This window comes from Mesoplodon bidens (assembly GCF_964165515.1).
Source record: "Mesoplodon bidens genome assembly, chromosome: 4".
NCBI classification, from domain to species: Eukaryota; Metazoa; Chordata; class Mammalia; order Artiodactyla; family Ziphiidae; genus Mesoplodon; species Mesoplodon bidens.
The window spans coordinates 109,490,167-109,516,877 of record NC_138160.1 but is presented as its reverse complement, the minus strand read 5'-3'; positions in this window follow the sequence as shown (position 1 = coordinate 109,516,877).

Below are 26,711 nucleotides of genomic sequence, written 5' to 3'. Positions count from 1 at the left end.
CCCTAATTGCCTACTGGCCCTCAAATGTCATAAAGCAGTTTGGTCACCCCAGCAAGGGATCATCTCCTTCTGGCCACTTCCTGGGTAATGATCAGACCAAAAAGAGTAGAGGGTTACATACACATTTGGAAAATTCAGGATTCTGCCAGGACCGTTTCTGGACATGACGTTCCTTTCTTTCTAGTAATGGCAACTTCAGGCCAGCCTGACTGGTACATTCTCCAAATGACAGCCTGGCCAAAGGGGGATCCAAGGAATTCAAACTTGATTCTGATTCGCCTATCTGGATTTTTTGTTGGACTGACATGATCTTAGACCATAAGCGTAATGGCCACTTGGATAAGTACACTGCTCACCAAGGGGCTACATGTGCCAACATGGGTTATAATGGGTCTCTGTATGTTTCAGAAAAATACCCTTTCCCGTCTTGTACCCGTCCCTTCTTGATAAAAGTTCTGGGCATGGATAGGGTATTTTTGTGTAAAAATTAAAGTTACAGCAATTAAAATGAGACACTCTAATTTTGTGGTGGTCGAGGGATAACAACCAGCTTCACACCAAGGGAGGGGAAATGTTAGACCTTAGGAGTGATAGGGGTGGTGAGGATATATTAAAAAATTAAGATAAAAAGACCTACAGTAAAATCTTGAGCCAGGACAATGCTTGGGAAATCTTAAAATGCTGATTAAAAAGTGAGCTGACTCGGGCCTCCCTGGTGGCGCAGTGGTTGAGAGTCCGCCTGCCGATGCAGGGGATACGGGTTCGTGCCCCGGTCCAGGAGGATCCCATATGCCGCGGAGCGGCTGGGCCCGTGAGCCATGGCCGCTGAGCCTGCGCATCCAGAGCGTGTACTCCGCAGAGGGAGAGGCCACAACAGTGAGAGGCCCGCATACCGCAAAAAAAAAAAAAAAAAAAGTGAGCTGACTCAAAGAACACTCTGGAGTGCCCTGGATATGTAAGATGATCGTATTGGACACTGAGACACTTGTTTGATCCTGGGTCATGGCATTGGGTTGGAGCTACTGATGGTGACTACAGTGGGTTTACATATGGTGCACATACTCTGCTAAGCACTTTGTCAATTCAAAATACAGAAAAATTAATTAGGGAAGAGGTTTCTTAACATAAACACACATCTTTGCTCTTGTATTTACTTCTTTCAGCCCTCTAGGATTAATTTATATCTAATAGATTCAACTCTAATAAGGCATCAATTTAATATTTGTTTAGGGATAGAAATTTAAGTTGATTTTTATCACTTTACTTTTTAAAAAATGTGGACAAAGGAAGGTGATGATTCTTTGGTCTTCAGGAAGAAGGCAGAATTCTAGACAATTGAAGAAGAATTCACTACAGTAAGCTCATAAAAAGGCATGAATATAAATCTTATTTTTCTTCCATGTATTATAAATTTAGAACAGTATACATGCTTATATATACACACATATGTATCTATATCTCACACACAAATATGCATATATATGTAATATCATACCTATATATTTTAAATGATATTGACTGAAATGTTGATATATTTTTCTTCTAAATATTTTAGATAAAAATGATTAATTATAGCTTTTAAACTTTATTCTCATGCTTAAGATGAATTAGAATTTTAATGATATATATTTAAAATATGTCACATTAGAAAAATATAGCCATGTAATTATTCTCAAAGAAGACCAGGAAAGTGCTAAAAACAATGGATTTTAAATTGTTTCCATGTTAAAAATCAGTTTGGGAACAGCTGCTTCAGAGTGCAGAACTCAGGATCTTTGTGACCTTTTTGGTCTTCATCTTATTTCATGGATTAAACTGTACATAATTTATTTATCTGAAAACATGACAGTAACCTCATCTTGTCTCGAAGACATTATGTAACATCAGTTCTTTTATTTCCTTCTCTCTCCCTCTCTCTTTTCTTTCCAGTAACAAAGCTCTTCCAAAGCCATTGAGAGAGAGTTTTTTTCTTACAAAATCACAATATATTTTTGGAATAATAATTCCTTACTAAATATCAATATACCAATCACTAAAAAGGCCAAGAGATTAATTTTCAAAGACTTACAGGGTAAATACCTTGAGAATTTTATAGGATTTTACTTCTTTCTTTTTCTTAGGATCATAAGTTAATTCTTAGTCTTTTCAATTAAAGACTTAGGCTTTTCAATTAAAACATATTTCTAGACTTGTTTTTTAAAAAAGAAGTTGGACAGGCACAGAACTTATTCCAGTAGTTATAAAATGCTATAAATACAAGCATATAAACTAGGAGTAAATGGTATATGTACAAAATTAAGAAAATCTGAAAACAAAATTTACTGAGATTGAGGGTGGACAGTAGACAATTGGGAACACCTAAAAGAAAATCTGCCATCTGTGCCAGAGACTTCCAGCTTTAATGTTATTTTATTCCCTGAAAAAATACTTTTAATAAGAATAAACTTTCTGATGGAGTAGGTTTCCATATATTCTAAATAAAGACACATATTTGTGAATACACTTGGTCTTATTTTAAATGATTTATAAAAACTTATGCCAGGGCTTCCCTGGTGGTGCAGTGATTGAGAGTCCGCCTGCCGATGCAGGGGACACGGGTTCATGCCCCGATCCTGGAAGATCCCACATGCCGTGGAGCGGCTGGGCCCGCGAGCCATGGCCGCGGAGCCTGTTCGTCGGGAGCCTGTGCTCCGCAACGGGAGAGGCCACAGCAGTGAGAGGCCCGCGTACAGAAAAAAAAAAAAAAAAAAAAACAAACAACTTATGCCACCCATTAGAAGGTGAAGTGATTTTAACATACTCACATTATATCACCACTATTCCTTTGGGAAAAAAGTTTTAATTTTGTCAGAAATATCCACAACATTTAAACATTTACAATACAAGGGACAAGCTGGACTCTATATCTGATGAACAACTTCAATGGAGTTTTAAGTTATTACTCAATTTTCAGGTACCCATTCAGATCACGTTTCCATTACTTTCTATTACGGTTGAAATTAATGAATGATCAAGTCTCTCTCCTCTTTCTCCATTTAGGGTACTTTCTTCCGAAAACTAATGAAGCGAATACATTTAGGAGAAAAGACTAAATTCTTTATGCTTACAACTTTCATTTGAGAATCCAGTGTTTAGTTCTCTTTCTAAAAAATTGCAGATAGAGAATCAGAGCTTCTCAGTTGAATTACAGGACACTTCAACACAACAAAATAAAGACTGGGTGCAATAAAAGTGTAATAGTCTAATACCTGCCAAAATGCCTTTTAAGAAGGAAAGTTCCAGTGACAAAAACAAAATTCCAAGACCCAGCAGTACAGAGTACCTATTCTAGGTGTATAGAGGAGTCTTTATTTAAAAAAATTATTTATATTTACTTGAGTTATCTTAGTTTGCCTGCACAGTGATCATCTATATTTTTCTGTATACATGGATACCATCATGGCATTATGAAAATGTTAGACTATACATTTACTTTGTCTTACAGTTTTTTTTTTAACTAACAAAAATAGATTTGAGAATTTAATCCTATGAGTTGTATGCAAATTCCTTTTTTTGAATTTGAAAAATAATACTGGTGCATGAAAATAATTCCAACATGGGAAAATTTTAAAATTAAAAACAAACAATTCCCTTTTGCTCTTTATCAATTCCCAGCATAATTTTCTACTGTAAACTTCCATTAAGAATTATGAGATATGCTTTCAGATATTTTAATTTGTATACAAATAAGTGCATTTACCCTGCATCCAAATAGCTTTCACGAGGTTTCAGTATCAGTTCACTTAACTTCTCAATGAGGTTGATTGTTGAACTTTATTTATTTGAATATTCACATCTTCCATTACCTAGAGTTAGTCTTTTTAACTCCACCTATGCAAGTCCTACTTATCTATTCTCAGATGGAGTATCACATTCTCAAGGAAACTTTTGTTGCAGTCTCAGACCAAGTCAGTTGGTTCCCCAAACTGTTACTCTTTCCTTCACAGTACCCATCAGAGTGATCATTTAAAATTTATTAATAAAGTATTTTCATTAATGACCCTTCACCACTGCAGCAAATCTCGAAGAGGACAGAGAGTATACATGTTTTGACTTCAGTTTAACCTCAACAAGTTGCAGAATTGCTGGAATACAGCGAGAACTTAATAAATTCTCATTAAATGAATGAATGAAAAATAAATAAAAATCCTCTCAACAAAAGTCAGAGGACCTGAATAATAGTACTCAGAACCTCATACTTTTCTCTTTATTACACATTTTAGATGTATCTTTAAATTCTCTTGCAGCTTATTTCAGACCTGTTATCTTCCTCTAAGAGATTCATTTTGAGCACCAGGTATAATTTGGTTTGTGCTTCATCTATTGCTTGAGGATAGACATGGAATTAAATTCACTTTGGGCTGGGAGAGGTGCAAAGTTAAAGGGCCTCCCACTAGTCAAATTTGTGATGGTTTGGGTTGGGCTTCAATAAAGAATAATTATTGTAAATGACTGCAACACAATCTATGAAAATGCTTGGGCCTATGATGATACTTAATAAAAAAAAATCTCAAGTGTCTATTCAAAGAAACTACTAATAGACTCTTTTCTTTGAAATTTGGCTACTAAAGAGAAATAATTAAAAATTTATTCCTCATTTAGATAGCAAATGGAGTTTAGGGTACTAAATAGCCCCATTTAATAAGGGAAAGCTAGAAAATTCTGTGAAAGAATTAGGAGGAATGATTGATTATTGCAGATCTTGATGGCAATAAAAATCTGGCAACAATTATCAATTGGTGTTGAAACCATAAGATGAATGGATGATGGGAAACTGGACATCTATCTGTATGGCAGAAAAGTCATAATCTAGAGATTACTTTTTTCTTGCATGGGGAAAAATCCAACTGTACAATGGCCCTTACTGAAAAGACACAGAAGCAAATTAAAGCCATGGTGTTGGGTTTCTCTTGTTTCAGACATTTTGGGACAATTGGGAAAGTTTGAATAAGAAATAACAATATAGCCTCTATATTATCTTATAATTAAGATTTCTTATAAATAAGGAAGTATTACTTTCAATGAGATGATATTCTGGCTATGAAGGAAAATACTCTTATTTTTTAAGATGCATACCAAAGTTTAAAAATAAAGGCAAGGGCTTCCCTGGTGGCATAGTGGTTAAGAATCTGCCTGCCAATGCATGGGACACGGGTTCGAGCCCTGGTCCGGCAAGATCCCACATGTCACAGAGCAACTAAGCCCGTGCACCACAACTACTGAGCCCGCGTGTCACAATCACTGAAGCCCGCATACCTAGAGCCCGTGCTCTGCAACAAGAGAAGCCACCACAATGAGAAGCCTGTGCACCGCAATGAAGAGTAGCCCCTGCTCTCAGCAACTAGATAAAGCCCGTGCGCTGCAATGAAGACCCAACGCAGCCAAAAATGAAAAAATAAAATAAATAAATTTATAAAATAAATAAATAAAAATAAAGGCAAAATAAAGATGTTTTCTGACACATTTAAATTGAAAAGTTGTTATTAGTAGGTAATTATATCAAACAGGAAAAAAATGACTCCAAAGGACAGGTATAAGACACAAGGAGTGAAGACCAGAGAAAATGGAAAACTATAAATAAGCCTTCACATAAAATAATGAGTAATATCTATAGTACTTAAAAAAAGGAAAAATCACATAGGCTTAAATATAATAATAATAAGTTGAGACTATATATTCTAAAGAGGAATGCAGGAGCTATGTGGGCCTAAGGCCTAGCTTCTTACAGTGTGTCTCATGAAGCAAGAGCATCTCACTCACCCAGGAGCTGATGAGAATGCGGGCTCTCAGGCCCACCCTAGACCTACTCAGTTAGAAGCTGCATTTTAACAAGGTCCTGGAGTATCTCATATGGACCTTAAATTCAAGAGTCACTGAAGTCTGCAAAAGAGTAGAGATATTGTAGATTTAACTGTAGACATAACTGTAGATTTCAAGTAAAGCATACTTGCAGAAATTATTAATGTAACCAAACCAATTGAAGAATAGGAATATATTTTGCAATTTCCAAACTAGAAGAGGGAAGAAAATGAAGAGAAAATAATTTTTAAAAATGTAAGAAGTGAGAGAAAAATGTGGATGAGGCAAAACAACTAGAAAGCAGAAAACATGATAGACAATATAAATTCAAATATAAGAGTATATGCCATAGGCCTTCAAAAAATTCTCTTGAAAGCCATTCACTGTTTCTCATTCCTCCTAGTCTGGGATGAAACCTATGGTTCATATTCAAAGGGCAGGTGTTAGAGAATTTTTCTCAGCATCATGTCCAGTCACTTTCTCCCTATACTTCCAACCTGTTGATTTGAGAAGAACAGAAAACCAGGAGTAAATGTTGTGTGCGATTTCTGAATTCTATCTATTTCTGATGGCCAATACGGATTGTTGTTGAACCCCTTCCTCCATTTTATAGCTGTTTTGTTTGGCTTAGCTTGCTGGTATTTACCCATATTTTGGATAATACGTATTTTTAGTTTTTGGAGATGCTAGAGATTGGGGAATTTCATTTTATCCAAGAATTCCAAGAATGTTTTTGGATAACCCTCATGTATGTGTGTATTAGTTATCTATTGCTGTGTAACAAATAATCCCAAGATTTAGAAGCTCAAGACAGCAAACATTAATCTCACAATATCTGAGGTCAGGGATCAGGCTACAGCTTAGCTGAGTGGTTCTGGTTCAGAGTGTCTCATCAGGTTGTTGTCACGATGTTGGCCAGGACAGTATCATCTCAAGACTTGTATGGGGTTAAAGGATCTACTTCCAAGCTTATCCCCTGCTTGTTGCCAGGCCTCAGTGGCTCATGGGTTGTTGCACTGAGGGCCTTAATTCCTTGTCATATGGGTCTCTTCCTAGGGCTGCTAACAACATGACAGATGGTTTTCCCCATTGGGAGTGATCAGAGAAAAAAAGAGGCACTATCTTTTTAATCTGAACACAGAAGCAACACATTTCTGGCATATTCTTTTTCTTAGAGGCAAGTTGCTAAGTCTAGCACATGCTCACAGGTAGAAGAATGAAACATTACCTCTTGAATAAAGGAGTATTAAAGTATTTATGGGTAGAGTTTTAAAAGCACCACAATGTATATGAAGGACTATGATAAAGAATGAGGACTTGATACCACTTTTTGCTGAGAATAAAAATGAGGATATGGTTATTACAGAGTAAGAATTATACATCAAAAAGTGGCAGATAACACCATTTCTAGTCAATATATTTCTTCAATAGTTTTATTAATATAAAAGATTCATGTTCATATTAGAAAGTATAAGAAAATATGAATAAGAAAGTGATATACGCTCTTATTTTGATAACAGCAAATAACCGCTCTGTATTTTGACCATTATGCTACCTTTTCTTCCAAATAGTTTTATATTACATATTTTATATGCATATATGTATGTTGACAAGCCTCCCTCGCCTACCCCATACCTCTGTTTCTTCCCAAAGGCTTATGGTTTTGCATATCTTCATGTCTAAATCTTTCTTAGTCCCTGAAAGAGAACAATGGCTTCTGCTTAAACATAAATCTGAAAGGTACGCAGTTTCTTTTTGTTTCTGTTTTTTGAAACTTGATTAATTTCCAATGGCATTGCTTTCCTTGTTCAAGCTGAATAAATATGAACTGATGTGTGATTTTGGCTGACTTCTTTTTTAAGAAGTAGGTTAAAATGGCACATTTTCTTATTTTTTCATTCCAATTTGGGTTTAATTATGAGAGACCTGTCAGAAAAAGAAAGCCAGAGAAAACAGCCAAAGATAATGCCTAATCACCATCCACCATAATTAAGCTTATGACAGTGCTAAGCTTGGGACCTGGCAGTCACTGGAGGCCCCTCAGTCATACTTTGCCCATTGTTTTGACATTTCCCAGCATCAGTCTCCAGAGGAGAAAGTTTTGTTTAAAGATTCATTTTTTTCTTTGCATTTAAAGTGAATCCATTTCAAATTTGAAACAAACATTTTATAGCAACGGTTGTAATCAACACCTGTGAATGCCTGAATATAAGTCATAGTGAAAATATTAATATATAGATTATCCAACTTCTTCATATTCTATCATGGATCCATTTGCTTACATGTGTACTAGCAGAAACATACATATAGTGGTATGTCTTTTTTGTTACCATTGTTTGTTTTGTTTTGTGATTATGTGAAAAGAAAGAAAAATAAATATGCCTATTTTATGAAGGGCAATAAACGCTAGGAATTATACTGAGTTGCCTATAGCAGAGACTTGAAATGTAACAGTGGCTTATACTTAATTTCAGAATGTCTTCTGCTCTCACATAATGTGAGCTAGGATGCTGACTTCATAAACTTTTTGCGTCCCCGTGAGGCATGCAGGATCTTATTTCCCCAACCAGTGATCGAACCTGCACTCCCTGCAGTGGAAGTGCCAAGTCTTGACCAGTGGACCACCAAAGAAGTTCCTGACTTCATAAACTTGTCAGGGCCCAGGTTCCTCATATGCTTTTGCTCCACGATCCTTAATGTGTATCTTCTATCCTCAAATTCATTATATGCACACAAGATGGTTTATTGTGCACCCATAATCATGACTGCATTGCAGATAGGAAGATAAAGGAAAAGAGAAAAGCAAAAGATCCCCTGCTAGTTCCAGAGCTCTTAAAGAATCTTCCCCAAGCTCACTCAGTAGGTTCTGCTCACATATTAGTAGCCACCCCCATAAACAAGGGAGGCCAGAAAATATAATTTTTTGGATAGGCACATAGGTGCTCCCAATAATAGAGAGATTCTGAAAATAATCAAGAAGTAGAGAGTAGATATTAAGTCAACATATAGGCTATATGAGGGAAAACTTGACTTTTTTCAAGGGTTAGAAATGGCGAGTGCTAATATTCTTTCAGTGTCATCATCCATAATAGATTCTTGATGGTCATGAACTCACATAAAACTCTGTCCACCCAAGCATTGAGGCTAACTGTAAATTGTATAAATATTATAATGGAAAACATGTAAACATTTAATCTGTTATACGTAAGGGTGAGGTCTCAGGATTATTTTATTTTAATCTGATAATAGTATGTAGGTTCTTAATATGTGAAGAAGCCCTAGCAGCTCAACGTGAGGGAGGCTATGTAATTGCTAACAGCTCATCTGCTTTTCAGCCTACCATTCTTCTAGACCTTGATGTAGATCTCTGCATGTGGTTTCTAGAAAAGAACAACCAGTAGAGGGTACTGATTGAAGAGGAAGTGAAATCACAATGCCATTTTACATTTACATAAGATGTAAATGTAAACTAAACTAAAAAGCTAAAAACAAAGAAAAACTTTACATAAACTAAAAACAAAGAAAAACTTCTCATGCATATTATTTTAAAAGAGCGTATTACAACAATTCTGTGAGATGGATAGGTATTCTTATCACTGCCACTGATAAGGAAAACAATTCACCCTAGAATGATCATATAACTTGCATAACACCATCAAAAACATTCATAGTCTAGATGTCTCTTCAATATAGATCATCTTCCAACTCCACAATTCTTACAAGAGGCAGAAAAAAATCTAGGTCATTCTCTCTCAGAAAAGGAAACTCAAGACAGTCAAGTATCTGAATTCATGGGCACTAAGGAACCAAAACAACATCATAAAAGCTAAGGCTCATTAATTAAGGGATCATTGAGCCCACTCTGCTGACAGGCCTGGAGCTGTGGAAGAGGCAGGTTACACCTACTTGAGTCATATGACTCTTTTACTGTCAATGATCATTTGGAATACATATGTGGGGAGTATAGATATGGGGTATCATTGGCAGACGGGGTAACAACTACTCAAACAGGAAGTAACCAGAACAATATTATGACCTGGATCACACTTTCATTATGTAAAATGGAAGTCTCTGGAAAGAGAGCTTTTTAGAGTCAAAATTTCATTTGTTGGAAAACATGATTGGAATTTAACTAAACTGATTATAAAAGACAGCTGTTGTCATTCATTTTCCAATGTGAATGTAGGTAAAACAGCAACATTCTTCAGTGAAGCTGAAGTTCAACTTTTAAAAGGCAATACTTGTTGCTAAACTGCTCTAAAAAGACATCATAGAGGACTTATTATTTGGTTCCCTCTTTTAATAGGTTGAATACAAGCTCTGAATATCTGCTCCTGTCTTAAACTATAGAATCCAGTTATGCATATCCCATAGTTTTGTTGTACAGCTCAAAACAGGCCTAACATAATTAATCAAGAAAATGACTCATCAGTGGCTATGACTCAGTCATGAACTGCCACTGTTAAAATGAAAACATAATACATATTCATGCATAAACAGGAGGGTAGATTGCATCATCACTTTGTTAGACTAAGTCTTATAATGAATGCTTGACAAATACTATAAACAATTTTATGTGATACATCACATTTTCTATGTGAAAGGAACTTGGAAAGAGTATAGAGGAAAATACAATAGTAACTCAAAGGGCTAAAAAAGGTAGATAGATGATAGAAGATTGAAATATTTATTTTTAAGAAGAAAAGTTCCAAGACTACCTAATTGCATACCGTCAAGTACATTATAAAATTGTAGGTTTGGACCATATATTTTAATCTTCAGTGAAGAGAACAAAATAGGTATAATATAACAAGATACATTTAAAATATAAATATGTAGAAAATTCTTAAGTATAGATGCTGTTAACAAGAACAACTGCTAAGAGAATTTGGAAAATTTCCTTCATTAACTCACCTTATGAATATATATTCAACATAGTAGGGCTTGTTGGATGAAAGATGAGATTTTCATTGTGATAATAGTAGTAGTGTAGGACACTTGGGGTGTAGTGACTAAAGAAGTAGTTGGGTGCCATATTGTAAATGACAATGTAACACAAACTATGTGGTTTGAAAATTATTCTGGAAGCAAAGCAAAAAGTAGAAGATAATTTTAAACTAGAGAATGACACAATTGGCTTTATTCTAGGAGAGTAACTTCAGCAGAAACTTGATCATCCTGTAAGATCTAGGTTTCATTATATTTATAATAATTGCTGAGTGTTTAAACTCTATATAAGACACTTTACCAGAGTCAAAAACTGTCTATAAAAATGTTGGAAAGATGGGCTTCCCTGGTGGCACAGTAGTTAAGAATCCTCCTGCCAATGCAGGGGACACAGGTTCGAGCCCTGGTCCAGGAAGATCCCACGTGCTGCGGAGCAACTAAGCCCGTGCGCCACAACTACTGAGACAGAGCTCTAGAGCCTGCGAGCCACAACTATGGAGCCTGGGAGCCACAACGACTGAAGCCCACGTGCCTAGAGCCCGTGCTCCACAACAAGAGAAGCCACCGCAATGGGAAGCCCGCGCACTGCAACAAAGGATAGCCCCCACTCACCGCAACTAGAAGAAGACCGCGCGCAGCAACAAAGACACAACACAGCCAAAAATTAAAAAAAAAAAAGTTGGAAAGAGATATAAAGAGAAGTAAAATGTTATTCTTGCTTCAACATTCTTAGGGTCCTCATTGTAAGTAAAAAGGGTTAAAATAGATGTACTTTAAAGATCTCTTATAGCTTTAAATTCTCTGAGTCTATGATTTTTAGGGATACACAAAGTATATCCAGGACTATTCAGCTGGAATCTATTGGTTTAAAATACTGAAACATTTATTAATTTTTGGTTGAATATCTGCTGTCTTTTGCCTTAAAAATGTTTTTCTCCTCTATAATACCATATCAAACAATTTTAATCTGAAGAGATTTATTATGTAAGTAGAAATGCCAAACTGTGAGATCCTCAGAAAGTATGTTTTAAATTTAGGAGGTCTTCCCTACTTCCAGTACAGTCACAGTTAATTTGGACACAGACTTACTTTGCACTTAGACATAGCCTTAAGATCTCTACAAGATACCCGACTCCTTATGGGCCAAAAATTCTACCTGTATTGATAAGATCATTGAAGCTAAACCCACCAAGTACATATTGACACATCCAAACATTTCCCCAAACTTGTACAACACCATCTGAAACCAGAAGAAAAAGAAGGAATAAGACCTTTCTTGAAGGACTAACAGACAAAGGACTCATCCTTGCAGTAGCCCTTGTAAGTATTATTTTTCCTTCAACTCCACCTGAAATATATTTTACAGTTATGGATTGAAGTTCTGCTTTCTTTCAAATCCATTTACATTTAGGTAGTCAACACTTGTTCACTTTTACTTGGGAGAATCAACTAGTACACATGGACTGTCATGCCACCAAGATTTAATGAGCTTTGTCTCTTCACAGGCTCTGAAAGATCTCGAATTCACCATAATTCCACCCTCATCCAAAAATGTGGATTATCTTTGGCAAAACTTAAGATAAAAAAAATTCCAAAACTCATCTTCCACAAAAAGAACATGAAGTATCAAGAAAAAAACAACAACTATAATTTGCTGCCTGACTGAGGCATAACATGCCTCAGGAGGTAAGCCTCTTACCTCTAATTGACCTTAAGTCATTGAAAGCACCCCTAAGCAGGTAATGAAGAGACCACTCAGGAGAATTTTAGTTCTCACGAACTTTTTCAGACACTGGGTTCCCAGTTTCTCTGAAATCATTTTCTCCCGTTAGGTTCCCAACAAGAGACTGCATTTTGCAAACTGAAGTTAGCTCTAACAACTCCTTACTTCAGGTTTGCCTAACTCCACAAACGGTTCTCTCTGTGCATTTGTACATCATCTGGTCAGGTTTATAGCCAATTACAGTCTTTCTCTTGATCCATTAACAAAGGCTATCCCATCTTTCCTCAAGCTGTAGAAGCTGCTGTACAACACAGGAAGGCTTCTGTTGACATAATTTTTTAGATCTTTCATGAGTCCAATGTTCCTCTAACTGAATAAACTTTGAAACTTACTGAAAAATACTTATTTCATCACAAGCTGGCTTACATTTCATGAATATTATTATATTCTCCTTTATATATTACTACTCATCATAGTAACACGTAAACGTCAAACTCTCTGCTCCTTTTATCAAAAGAAAGAGAAACAAGTAAGTATTTAGTATCTGTCTCAGAATTGTCCATGCCCCAAGTACACTTATAAGAAACTCCTTAGGAAAATCTAGACTTGACTCTTTATTGACGGATCACATACAGAAATGAGAAATTATTAGTCTGTCTATTCTGTTATAGATTTTACTTCATCCTCAGAATATAATCCCATAATGAGAGGTAAATCAGTTCAAATGACAAAACCGATTGCCTTCACTAGAAGTTTCCAACTAGCTAGAGAAAAAAAAAAAGTTGATTTATAAACACACTGTAGATATATCTCTGGGTGTCCATGACATTGAGATGTCTTGAAAATAGTGAGTCTTCCTAATCTCAGAAGGAACCCTAAAACAGTGGACAAGCCAAGGAACTTTTATAGACACCCTAATGGTGCAAAGGAAGTTTCTATTATAAAGGTACTTAAAAGAGTCATTAAAAACTGGCTGATTTAAGCGTTAAGGGACCGCCCTGGCTCACTGTTATACTGTCCAGGCCATCCTTGCAAAGAGACTTGTGACATATCTCCAAACCAAGTCTTCAGTTGAGTTCAAACATACCATTATAGAATGCCACAATTCAGCCTCAACATCAGATAAGAAATACTGTAAATGACTGGGTTATAAACTACATTAAAAGACTACCTGACATCCTTAGGATGGTAACCTGGTTGAGGCAGAGGAGGTCATGTGAAACCTTGCTCAGATCTTACCATGAGCTCTTTCCACCACAGCAGGAAAAAATTGGCCACTGTTCTAAAGCAACACCGTAGGCAAATTTTTTAAAAAATCATGGAGTATGTCTTTTGTCCATGCCTCACCTGCCAACAGCACAATTCTAGCAAAATTGTCAAGGTGGGACATGGACAGAAGTCAAACTTCAGGACCCATGTAAATACCTTAAAATGGACTCCATACTAGTACCCACTGCAATGGAATACGAATGTGCTCTCATTGTTGTCTGCTTATTTTCAGGATGGGATGAGTCCTTTCTGTCTTGAAGAGCTACAATTCTGAGAACACCAAAAATTCAACTCCGTTTCATGTTTCTTGCTTGGGAAATCCTAAACTACCTTTAGAATTATTGTCATTAATAAATTCTACAAAGCACTACCACTTAATCAAATACACCATTGTCTTTGCCACGTGTTGGCAAACAATGGCTCATGGGAAAAATCCAGTCTTCTGTTTTTAAAAATAAAGTTTTATTGGAACATAAATTCATTTCATATTGTCTATTACCACTTACATGATAAGCAGCAGAGTTGAGTAGTTAACCTAGTTACCAAAGGGTCCACAAACCTAAATTATTTATTATCTGACACTTTATAAAAAATGTTTGTTGATCCCAAGTCTGACCATTCTCCATCTGCAGGCAAATGGAAGGAATTCTCATGTTAAACTGAGCCAAACTTTCCAAAACAATTGAACTTCCTTGGCCCAATGTAATGTCCATAGCTATAGTTCCAAAGACATCAACTCATTTGGCAGTTAGTTGGCTCTCTAGAAGTTAGAAAAGGTTAACTCATAAATCCAATGATATCACTTATGATCTCTGGCTCTACTTTGTTGCAAGATGACATGGTCAAATAGTGCAGGGAACTCATACAGTACACACAGTCTTATCAAAAGATATGGGTGACTTTTCCTCAATGTCCAACTAATCAACTCTTGCATGATCCAAAACCTGGAGACTTGGTGTTTTGGAATAGACATCAAGATGAAAACAGCCTTTGAACACTTTTGAAAGAAATTTATTAGCTACTCTGAACAACTAATGCAGAGGTAAATCTTCAAGACATTGATTCATAGATCTATAAATCCTGGTTAAAGAAACAAATATCATCTTTGGACCATTGGAGGGCCAAGTAGAAAACTTAACCTTAGAGAGATGAATGACACAGTCTGTTTCATGTTTTGAAATGATCACTTATGCTATTGGCTGTAAAACAACTTGAAGAGAGGAAAAAGTAGGAAAGGAGAATTATTAAATGGCTATCACAACTATCTAGGAAGAGAGAATTATGTTTTGTATAAAGAAAAGAGAATTACATCTATTATATCTAATATTTTTAAAATTTTCTGTGAATTATGAAATATCTATATTAGCAGAAAATACAGATGTAATAAGTATAATTTGAAAATATTGTGTTTAACTCCAGTCACGGGCAAAGAAAACTCACTATATCAAGCAGGAAATTCCCACCTAAGAAGGGAGTAGATGGAGATATTTCCAAGGGCAATAAAAGAGAGCTGTCCAGAGAGAGAAATGTGAGGAGCAAATGGTCAGCTGGACTTTTATTACTCCAGACTGAAAATCTGGTTTCAGAGTGGGTAATGGTTGGGAAAAAACAAATAAACTTAAGACAGTCCCAAGCAGTGAGTCTTATTTTTGGCTTGCTTAAGTACAGAATGGAAAATTTAAAAATCTTTTTAATGAAGTCTGTATACAACATGTGCTACCAGATAGTGAGCTACAAGTGGCTGAGAGAGGGGTTGCCTACCGATTTCTCAGAAGTTTTCATGTGTTTTCAGTAGGAAGGTAAAAGACAGCTGAGGACTGGGCCAGCAGTTCTGCCATAAGGCTGCCAGGATGAGGGATAAGGGCATTCTATTTCAGTTGCCCCTGAAAATTATGGGTAATCCTTAGGGGTGGTCTGTTTTAAGAGAAAGAACAAAGCTGGGGCAAGGTGTTCATGAAGGACCAGTGAAACCCAACCAAAGCATGTGAACTGGTCTTGAGTTTATCAGCAGTACACATCAACAGGAAGTGTCATTAGGGTGTCCAGTGATGTAGCAGAGAGGAAACTGCCACAGAGACCAATAATGATCCAGAGGACAGCACAAGATGAAGATCAATTACATAAATTAATAAAACAGTTTATTCATAATCTAGTAGTAGGAAATAAATGAATTATTGACAACTGTGCAATCTTAGAAAACTTTCTCCTTTTCTTAAGAGAATATTCAAATGATGGGTGATTGAGCAAGTCTGGTAATCTGAAGTTAAATCCTTTCAAATTATTTTAGAGTTTGAAGCATCTCAGAGATAAAGATAACTGACATTCTAAAAAGCTACCATAGGCTTTGAAATAGGAAGAGATGAGAGTCAGTCTCTGGTTTCCTGGTAGACCTAATTCAGAATGGTCAGCATCTTAGTCCATTCTGGCTGCTATAACAAAATACCACTGACTAGGTAGCTTTATAAAAAACAGAAATTTACTGATCATAGTCCTGGAGGCTGGGAATTTAAAGATCAAGGTGCCAGCATGATTGTGTTCTGGTGAGGCCCCCTCTTTCTAGTTCACAGATGGCACCTTCTTCCTGTGTCTTCCCACGGTGGGAGGGACCAGTATCCCTCTGGAACCTCTTTCTAAGTCACTAATCCCATTCATAAGGGCTCTGCCTGCATGATCTAGGCACTGCCCAAAGGCCCCATTTCCTGATACTGACATCTATGGGGGTTAGGATTTTTTTTTTTTTTTTTTTTTTCTTTTTGCGGTATGCGGGCCTCTCACTGTCGTGGCCTCTCCCGTTGCGGAGCACAGGCTCCGGACGCGCAGGCCCAGTGGCCATGGCTCACGGGCCCAGCCGCTCCGCGGCACATGGGATCCTCCCAGACCGGGGCACGAACCCGTATCCCCTGCATCCGCAGGCGGACTCTCAACCACTGCGCCACCAGGGAGGCCCGGGGGGTTAGGATTTTAAGATATGAATTTGGAGGGGCCACAAACATTCAGACCACATTGGTCAGCTCTAGAAACTGATGACGTCTGTCAAGGAGAAGTAAGTAGTCCTGCTGCTGTGAAGGAGAGTTAAAGAACATCATTTCACCGACAAGAGAACCAGCCCTCAAAACTGGATAATCGGCGATTTCAGAGGCCATAATATGACCGAGTGTCATAGGTAAGGGTTCAGGGTAAGTTTTCAGAAGACAAAGACCAGAAGATCTCCAAGAAACAAAAAAGAAGGAATTAAGGTTAACAAAGGTGCAGGTTAAACTAATGTATAGAAAAATATTTTCAGGGGACCCAGAGACAAGGACAGGCTTCATAAGATTAAAAAATCAGCAAAAGAGTGAAGATGTGGCCAGAGGTCCCAGAAACGTAAGGACAGAAATATGGTGGATTTGCACAAGATTTAACTAAGAAAATTCACAGTTTCTCAGATGGAATGATGTTTCTAGTAGACTTGAACACTGTGTACTCTGAACTCGGGTTTATGTCTTTATCTAAACATCAAGGCCAATTAAGGAATATTTATCCAATCAACCTTTCCTTTGCTTGTTGTTACTTGATACACTTCATTTTCAACCCTCTTAATGCTTTCATTGTTTTGCTTGGTTTTACTGAAATTCTTTCTTCAATTAGCTCTTTAGAGTATATTCCAATTTGTTAAGGTTAAGACTTAGGTCCATGCTGTTTTGAAAATGTCGGTATGGAGAAGAGCCACGTGTCAAGGCAGCAGTGCCCATCTGTTTGTTTGTCCCTGAGAGATCCAGGAAACTGGTGGGAACAGGCAGTAGAAATGAAAGCAGAGTGTAATCCAGACTAATGTTGACCCCTTCCTTCTGGATTCTTCTTGCCTGGCAGGAACATAAATGGGACTGTAACTGACACTGGAGAGTTCCTCTATTATCTATGCTCCCCTTCTTCCATTAATTATAGGACTCTCACTTGCTATCTATGTGCATAGCTACTAAATTAAAGACTATAATTTCCACCTGCCATAGTAGAAAGGAGGGGCCAGGGACAAGTGACCCAAAGGTAGGTGTGCAACTTTCACAGTATGTCCTAAAAGGATCAAGCCCTCCCCTCTATTTGCCCCATTTCACTACCTAGAATGAAACGTAATAGCAAGAACTTGGGCAACTTTTACTGACTGCTAGATGGAAGATTCTTATACATGGCAGAGCAACACAGTGGAAACATTCTGGGTTTCTAATAACTGTGATACCTCCCTACAGTCCTGGACCAACTCCTGTAATTTTATACAAGAGAGAAAGAAATGTCTACTTCTTAAGTTCTTGTTTACTCAATCTGTTACAGCAGTAAAATCAGTTCTGTAGGTCGCAGACTAAATAATCTACAAAAACAAATATTTTTACATGTATTGGTAACATTTGTGCAATCATCCAGCTCCATATCAAATCTTCTCATTTCCAATGCATATGGAGAAAATCTAAAATCATAACATCAAGATATTAAAATTTTTATGAAAATACTGTCATTGTCCATTAGCAGCTTGCCAAGATAAATGTGATATATGTCTCTGTCAGTTTTACTAGATGGGTCATATCCTAGATTTAAATTCCTATCTGCTCTGCTCCAAAGCCTATGGTTTAATCACCACCTTTTATTGGATCCTTTTCTTATTATGGAGTTAAATATAAAATTAGCATCAATTTAAAAATCAACACTTGATAATTTTAATGTATTCGTCCAAATGTCAGGAATTTTTATCAATTTTTCTCTTTTGTCAACAGTACTTCAGAGGAAAAATTTGGTAAAAAAAATTTGGTAATTTTACTTTACGAATCTAAGGAATTGTAATATTGAAACCTAGTCCATTGACTCTCTGTCCAGAATAAACAGTTAATGACATTTTTTCTCCATCATTTTTCTATTTTACATTTAGTATATATGACTTGTCCCTGTGAAGGAGAATGGCCACTTCCATTCATTGAGTATGTAAATATAAGGCATTGCATATATTTAAGTAGATATTTTATTTCAGTTTTATGGCAGGCTATGTGACAAGTGCTATTCTCTTTTTACAGAAAAGAAATTGAGTTTCAGGGAACTAAAAAAACTGACCAAAAAATAAGTGAAGCATTTAACAGTATATACTTAGAAATATTAAAGCATTAGAATTATACATTACTTGAATAAAAATGTTTATTTCAAATGAGGAGAGTATTTTTCCTCATATCTTCCCCAAAGAAAATAAACCACTATTATAGCCATCCAACTCAGAAAACATCACCAAAACTGGTAAAAAATTTCCAATATCAGCAATCTATTGAAAATTAGTGGGTTATGAAACCACTTTTCAAACTTTTATGTAAAGTTTACTACAACATAACAAATATATGCATTACAGAAATAATAAGTGAAATATACAACCATTCCCAGAAATATACATGTATTTATAAACATCCTTGATGTCTTATATTTTCTCAACTATCATAAAGATTTAAAATATACAAAACTTTTGTCTAGTTTTCAGGTTGACATCATATGTCAGGTCAGTTAAAGTCATGAAATGGCATAATGTTGCTAACAAGCCTGTGAAAGTGGAACTGTTGTTCTTATTTTATAGAAGGTCAACCAAAAGAGATTAAGTATTTTGTCCAAGGATGCCCAGCTAAACAAAACTGAGATGGAAATAGATAATAAACCAATTTTTAAAAGTCAGCATTAGGGCTTCCCTTGTGGCGCAGTGGTTGAGAGTCTGCCTGCCGATGCAGGGGACACGGGTTCGTGCCCCAGTCCGGGAAGATCCCACATGCCGCGGAGCGGCTAGGCCCGTGAGCCATGGCCACTGAACCTGTGCGTCTGGAACCTGTGCTCCACAACGGGAGAGGCCACAACAGTGAGAGGCCTGCGTACCGGAAAAAAAAAAAAAAAAAAAAAAAAAAAAAGTCAGCATTAAAATTGCACAACTCCAGAAAAAAAAAAAAAGAAAAAATAAAGAATTGTGGTCTGTCTGTTGTTGACAACATGCAGGAATTAATTGTACTGGCTTGGACTTAATTTTCATCTCATCTTCCTTTAGTTTTGTATCTTTGGGTAAAATAGTTAGTCTTTCTAAGTGTAACATCTCTAAAATAGGAACCCAGTTCTGACCATATAAGGTTGTGTACAGTATCAAAAGTGATATGCAAAGTACAGGCACTTACACATATCAATAAATAGTTAAAGGGTTGTTAATATTTTATTATTATTTAGATATTACTTTTGAAGTGATCATTTAGTTTTCCATTTGAAAGCATAGACAGTTGTTCCAAGGGGGAATGTCAAGGGAAAGATAATTTTTTTTTTTTTTTTTTTTTTTTTTTGCGGTACGTGGGCCTCTCACTGTTGTGGCCTCTCGCATTGCGGAGCACAGGCTCCAGACGCGCAGGCTCAGCGGCCATGGCTCACAGGCCTAGCCGCTCCGCGGCATGTGGGATCTTCCCAAACCGGGGCACGAACCCGTGTCCCCTGCATCGGCAGGTGGACTCTCAACCACTGCGCCACCAGGGAAGCCCCAAAAGATAATATTTTTAAGTGAATTGAAAGACATAGTTCTGTGGATAAGAACCAAGAGCTGCAAGCCCTAGAAACGCAGTTCTTGTGCTTGTTTTGCTAAGTATACCTCTTCTCATTGCTTCCCACAGTACCTGGCCCTTCGTAAGCACTCAATAAATATTTGTTATTAGACTGACTACTTTATTTCATGAAAAGGCAAAAAGACAGAAACTATATGTGTGAATAAAATTTTTGATAGATTTCATATATTTAGGAATGTAGTTACTGATTTCTCTTACAGGGCATTATTAAGTCAAAGTTGAAGGCAAATTAAACAAGAAGAGCCTCAAAAGAAATCTTAAAGCAATTTTAATCTATGACACTGCTTTCTGAAGAATATTACTGGGCTAATTAAAGAAAGCTGAATTCAAGGATGTCTGTGTTCCAAGCTCAGCAAACCCTGAGATTTCTCAATGCTAATTTTCTGAGGTTCTAAACTATTGCCTTTCTTAATATTAATTTATAAAAACAATGAACTGTATAGGTTCTTTTAAAAAAATAAAAGAAGAGGTAATGTCGTTTTAATCTAAAAGCAAAGTATATCCTTCACAAGCATGATAGAAACTTAGAAGTTATACACAAGGTGCATTTCATTACATAAAAATTAAAATTTTAATACTAACTCATTTAGAAAAATCTACCAGAAATAAATTGAAAAAGACAGAGGACCAACTGGGAAACATTTTTTCTACAATATAAGCGAAGGAGCTTTTATTGTTGTTGTTTCAGCCCCCAAGGAATTTCATTTCTACAAATTTTCCATACAAATAGCCTAACAATTCATAGAAGTTATTTGCAGCACCTCTGGAAAGGAAGTAGCCTGGAAACAGGATTAGTTAGATAAATCATATTATCTCTACACCATTTTATACTTATATAGTCATTAAAATAAATGTCTTAGCTATGACAAGATTTACAAGTTATGTCAGGTAAAAAGAGAGAGTTCCTAAACATTATTTATAGTGTGGTTCTATTTACAGTTCTGGAGGGATGCAGAAGAAAACATACTCCTAGGTGAGCAGTTTGAGATTGGGAAAGAGAATTTGTAATATTTATGTAATATGTACTTGTACTGTTAACATTTTTTCACAAAAGACAGTTATTACTTCTAAGTATTTTTTAAAAGAATGAAAACCATCTGTCATATTAAATGGGAAAATGGTATTTTATTTTTTAAAGAATTCAATTTTCTTTTGTAATTTTGAAGTAACACTTCTTTACCTCTTTTCAGCCACAGCAAGTTTAACGGGTTTAATCTCAAGCCAATGCAATTTTGAAAGTAAATTTACTATTCTGTATTTACACGGTAGCATGAAAGTAGTGAAGGGGTTTACAGTAACAATTATGACATTCCATGTAAGAATTTCTTCAACGGAATAATTCTTCTTAAGTGAAAAACTAATTTGAAATACATTCTCTCTCACTGGTCAGAAATCTGAAATTTAGTATTCTCTCTCTCCAAAGGAAGATCTGAGATCTTCTGAAAGCACAGGAAAGAGCTTAATAGAACGTTTTCCCCTGGTCTTTGAGTTGACGATTAATTTATTCAGAACTTTATTGATTTTTATTTGTGTAATAGACACAAATAATCACAGCAGCTTTAAAAATAATTATCTATATTTTTATCAAAAATAGCCATAGTTATTATTTCTTCTGTGAAAAGAACATTCTTGTAAATTAATTCAACCTAACACTTGAAATCAATACTTCTAAAACCTTTTTACTATTTTTGCTTAGTAGCTTTCCTACTGCAGAAAAAGTTTAATTTTATAAGTGAAAACACATTTCAAATATGTTAATTTAACAACAGCGATACGTTTTTTAGTAGTTTGAAACACCTACACTAGAATGTCAAGCATATAATGATTAGTAGGCACCATCTTCCAAGTTAGTACACAGCAGCGCAATATAATATTATACTGTAATATCAAATATATTCTGGGAATTCTAGACCAGGACAAAGAATACATATGTTAAGTCAATGACTTGAAAAAAGCATTAAAAGTGTTGGCTGTTTTGAAGGTTTTGCTCCCAAGCAACATTTTAATTTAAACTTTTAAGATAAGCTAAAAGTGTAATATCCAATGTTACTGCTTCATGTTTGCAACTCAGGCTTCTAATTATCTAGCTTGAGGCCATCACTTATCCCTCTGCACCTTCAGAAAGATGAGAAATGGAGCCAGGTTCCATTTCCCTTCTCTTCACACCACTTGTGTTACTTGCTTGGAGCTCCTTTTAAAGCTAAGAAGGAATAAGAATTTGGCCCTTTGTTTCAGAATGGATAGTTAATCCCCCTTAAATAAATTCCTCTGATCAACCCGCTTCTAATTAGGATTGGACCTTTTCTCCTGTTTCAGAACTTTTCTGTGGGATTTAGAAGGTCTGGTGAATATTATACACTAAGAATAAACATACTGTGTTGATGTAACTGGCATTTCAAAATAGCTTTTCCAATTAACATAACATTTTCTTCACTTTTAAAGTAGCCCTTCAACAGGATATTTTTGAAATAAACTGCAGAAAACTTCAAGATCATTTTATTTTATGACTATGTGTGTTTCTTCCTTTATATGAATTGAATGAAGTCCCATCCCTGTAAAAGCCCAGCGTCCTTTAATTATCCCAATGGGAAATTAAGAGCAGTAGTATTATATTTGGTTGGTGGATTTACTGGATGTGACCAAAAGCCAATAAGATGAGCTCCAATTTGATCTGACCCAACCCAAAAGATTAATTCTGTCAAAAATGTTTATATGTAAAGCAGAATGTCCACGCTTTTTAAAAAGGAGGATGGGTTTATGGTTAGGCAATTAAACAAAATTTTACAATGTGATTTTTCAAGCATATGAATTTATACCTAATGAAAGGTATACTGGCTCTGGGTCTAGAGTCATGAGTTCTAAACCAAGATTTATTAATTATCTCAGCTCTCCAGATGGCATATCTATGTGATAATTATTTTCCACTCAACTAATTTATTCAATATATATTTATAAAGTTGGCAAAGAGGAGAAGTTTAGTAAAATATTGTGAGCTCCTTAAGAACAGGGACAATGGTTTGTCTCATTTTAATATCCAAGCCTCTGGAACAAAGGAGATTTAATATATTATTGTGGATCTGAATAAAATTAGATTTACTGATTGTCAAAATTGCCAAATACTCTTTTTATCTTCTCTGCAGCCATTCTCTTTTCTTTCCAGACAACAGAACAACAATGTGCCTAGCCCCAGTGTCCAAGACAATTTTGGTGGCATCACTGGCAGTAGGACAGAACTTAAACCCATTCCTTGTTAGTGAAATATAAGGGGAAGTCTCCGGGAGAAGGATTTCTGGGAAAGATAAAAGGTCAGAGTGAAGTCAAGAGAACATCTAAGTTCTCTCCTTCCTGATTGAGATGCTATCATGCAAGAATGTTATCATCACTAATATACAAAGATAGGCAGACCAGAAAACTATAAAAAAATTGGGTCCTTATTTACCTAATTGCACAAACAAATCAAAATAATAACATCTGCAAATAATGACAATTTTACTTCTTCCTTTCTGATCTGAATGCCTTGCCTAATTCCTCTAGCTAGGACTTCCAGTACTATATTGAAACAACATAAGAGTGGTGTAAGTAAGAGTGGTGTAAGAGTAAGAGTGGTGAGAGTGAGCATCCTTGTCTTGCTCCCGATCTTAGAGGCAGAAAAATCAACAAGGAAATATTGGAATTGAACCATACTTTAGACAAAACGGACTTAACAGATATATATATACAACATCCCATATAACACCAGCAGAATACACATTCTGCTCAAGTGTACACAGAGCATTTTCCAGGATAAATCATATGACAGGACATAAAACAAGTCTTAGAAAATTTAAGATGATTGAAATCACATCAAATGTCTTTTCTGACCACAGTGGTATGAAAACAGAAATCAACAAAAAAAGGAAAGATGGAAAATCTACAAATATGTGGAAACTGAACAACATACTTTTGGACAACCAATGGGTGAAATAAGAAATCAAAAGGGAAGTTAAAAAATTCAAAATAAATGAAAATGGAAATACAGTATACCAAAAACCCATGGGATACTGTAAAGTAGTTCTGAGAGGAAAGTTTATAGTAACAGATGCAAATATTAAGAAATTAGAAAGATCCCAAACAACCTGATCATATATCTCAATGAACTAGAAAACAAAGGACAAATTAAGCCCAAAGTTAGCAGAAAGAAGGAAATAATAAAGATCAGAGCAAAAATAAATGCAGTAGAGACTAGGGAAAAATAGAAAGCATCAATGAAACTAAGAACTGATTTTTTGAAAAGACAAAATTGACAAAACTTAAGCTAGACTAAGAAAAAAGAGAAGAATCAAATAAAGTTAGAAATTAAAGAGACATTACAAATTATACTACAGAAATACAAAAGATTATAAGAGACTACTATGAAACATTACCTGCCAATAAATTAGATAACCTAGAAGAAATGAATAAATTCCTAGAAACACAACCTACTAAGGCTGAATCAGACAAAAAAAAATAGAAAATCTGAACAGACCAATAATGAATAGAGATTTAATGTATAATCAAAAACCTCCTGACACAGAAACCCATAGCAGCAGATGGCTTCAATGGCAAATTCTACCAAACATTTAAAGAAGAATTGATACCAACCCTCTCAAACTCCTCCAGAAGACTGCAGAGTAGACAACAGTTTCAAACTCATTCTATGAGGCCAGCATTATCCTGATACCAAAGCCAGATAAGGAAACTATGAAAAAAGAGAGTTATAAACCAATATCTCTGATGAAAATAGATGAGAAAATTCTCAACAAAATGTTAGCAAACTAAATTCAAGAACACATTAGAGGGATTGTACACCAGGACCAAGTGGAATTCATCCCTAGATTGCAAAGATGGTTTAACATATGCAAATTAATAAATATGATATACCACAATAATAGAATGAAATATTCAAAGTACATGATCATCTCAATAGATGCAGAAAAAGCATTTGACAAAATACAACATTCTCTCATGATAACAACTCTCAACAAACTGGGTAGAGAAGGAAAATACCTCAACATATTAAAGACCTTATATGACAAATTCTCAATTAATAGTACAAGCTCAATGGTGAAAAACAGAATCATAGAATTATTAAAGCTGAAGAAAAGCTTCCAGGATTGGAGTGACTTATCCAAGATGACCTCATTAGCTACTTTCAAAAATGGAGCAAATGTTTAGGCTTCTATATATCTGCTTCACTGTTCTCTCTCCACTGTGCTGCTTAATTATTGTCTCCATGCAGAAGAAAGTTTTCAAGATTACATTACTTAAAAGGACCATTTCTTGCTCTAGGGAAGTTTATACTTCTCAAGTATACGTGGATTTTAATGTTATTTTCAGTTGCATGAAATCATCTACTTTGACCATGTTTTGTACTTGTTTGAAAACTTTGAATGAGTTCTTATGTTGTAAAGAATAAACCCCAAAACATTCATTTGGCATCAAGTTCCCTCATTTTCAATCTATATCCTACTCTCCCCCTTATTCCCTACTCATAACTAACTCTCTTTCTAACTCATTTATTTACTCATTGTCATCCAAACATGGTTTGTGTTTTCCTTCTCTTCATTCCTATACCTATATCTTTCTTCAGGAAGATCCACTGATAAAATTTAAGTGATCCATAAGCACTTCAGCTTTTGTCAAACTTCCCAAAATTCTAAGAAGCTCTCTTCTGGTATATCATTCACTGCCATCTCCTATTGAACTCCTTTTTACCTATCTGTAGAATCACCCCAATGCCTTTTCTACTAACATCTCCCACACTGTTTGTGCCATACCAAAATAAACTGTTGAGAATCTCTGAGGAGTCCTAATAAATAACATTCCTCTTCACAAGTTGGGTTATAAAAACAGTGTTACATTGTTTAGCAAGTAAAATACCATACTTATTACTGACAAAGTCCAAGATCTATTAGTCAAGTGGTCTTCCTCATGTTGGACCTTAGCATCAGGCAAATGGATTCACCTGGTCACATTTATTATTAGACCAGGGTCAGCTTCTACTAATGGAGTAGATCCCTGAACAACTTATACATGAACAGGCAATGAAGAACCCTCATTCCCTATGAGCAGGTTCACCTCTAAGAGGGAGAAGGATTCTGTGAGAAGTGAGTTAAGAATGAGTAGTAAATAAGCCACAGAGATTGAATGCACAATATAATGAATATAGACAATAGTACTGTATTATAACTATGTAATGTGATAAATATTGCTACATGGGAATCATATTACAATATATAAAAGTATCAACGTAACACACCTAATAACATATTTTAAAACTCAACTCATCAAATGTGAAACTTTATCAAATTCTTCTAATCCAGGTA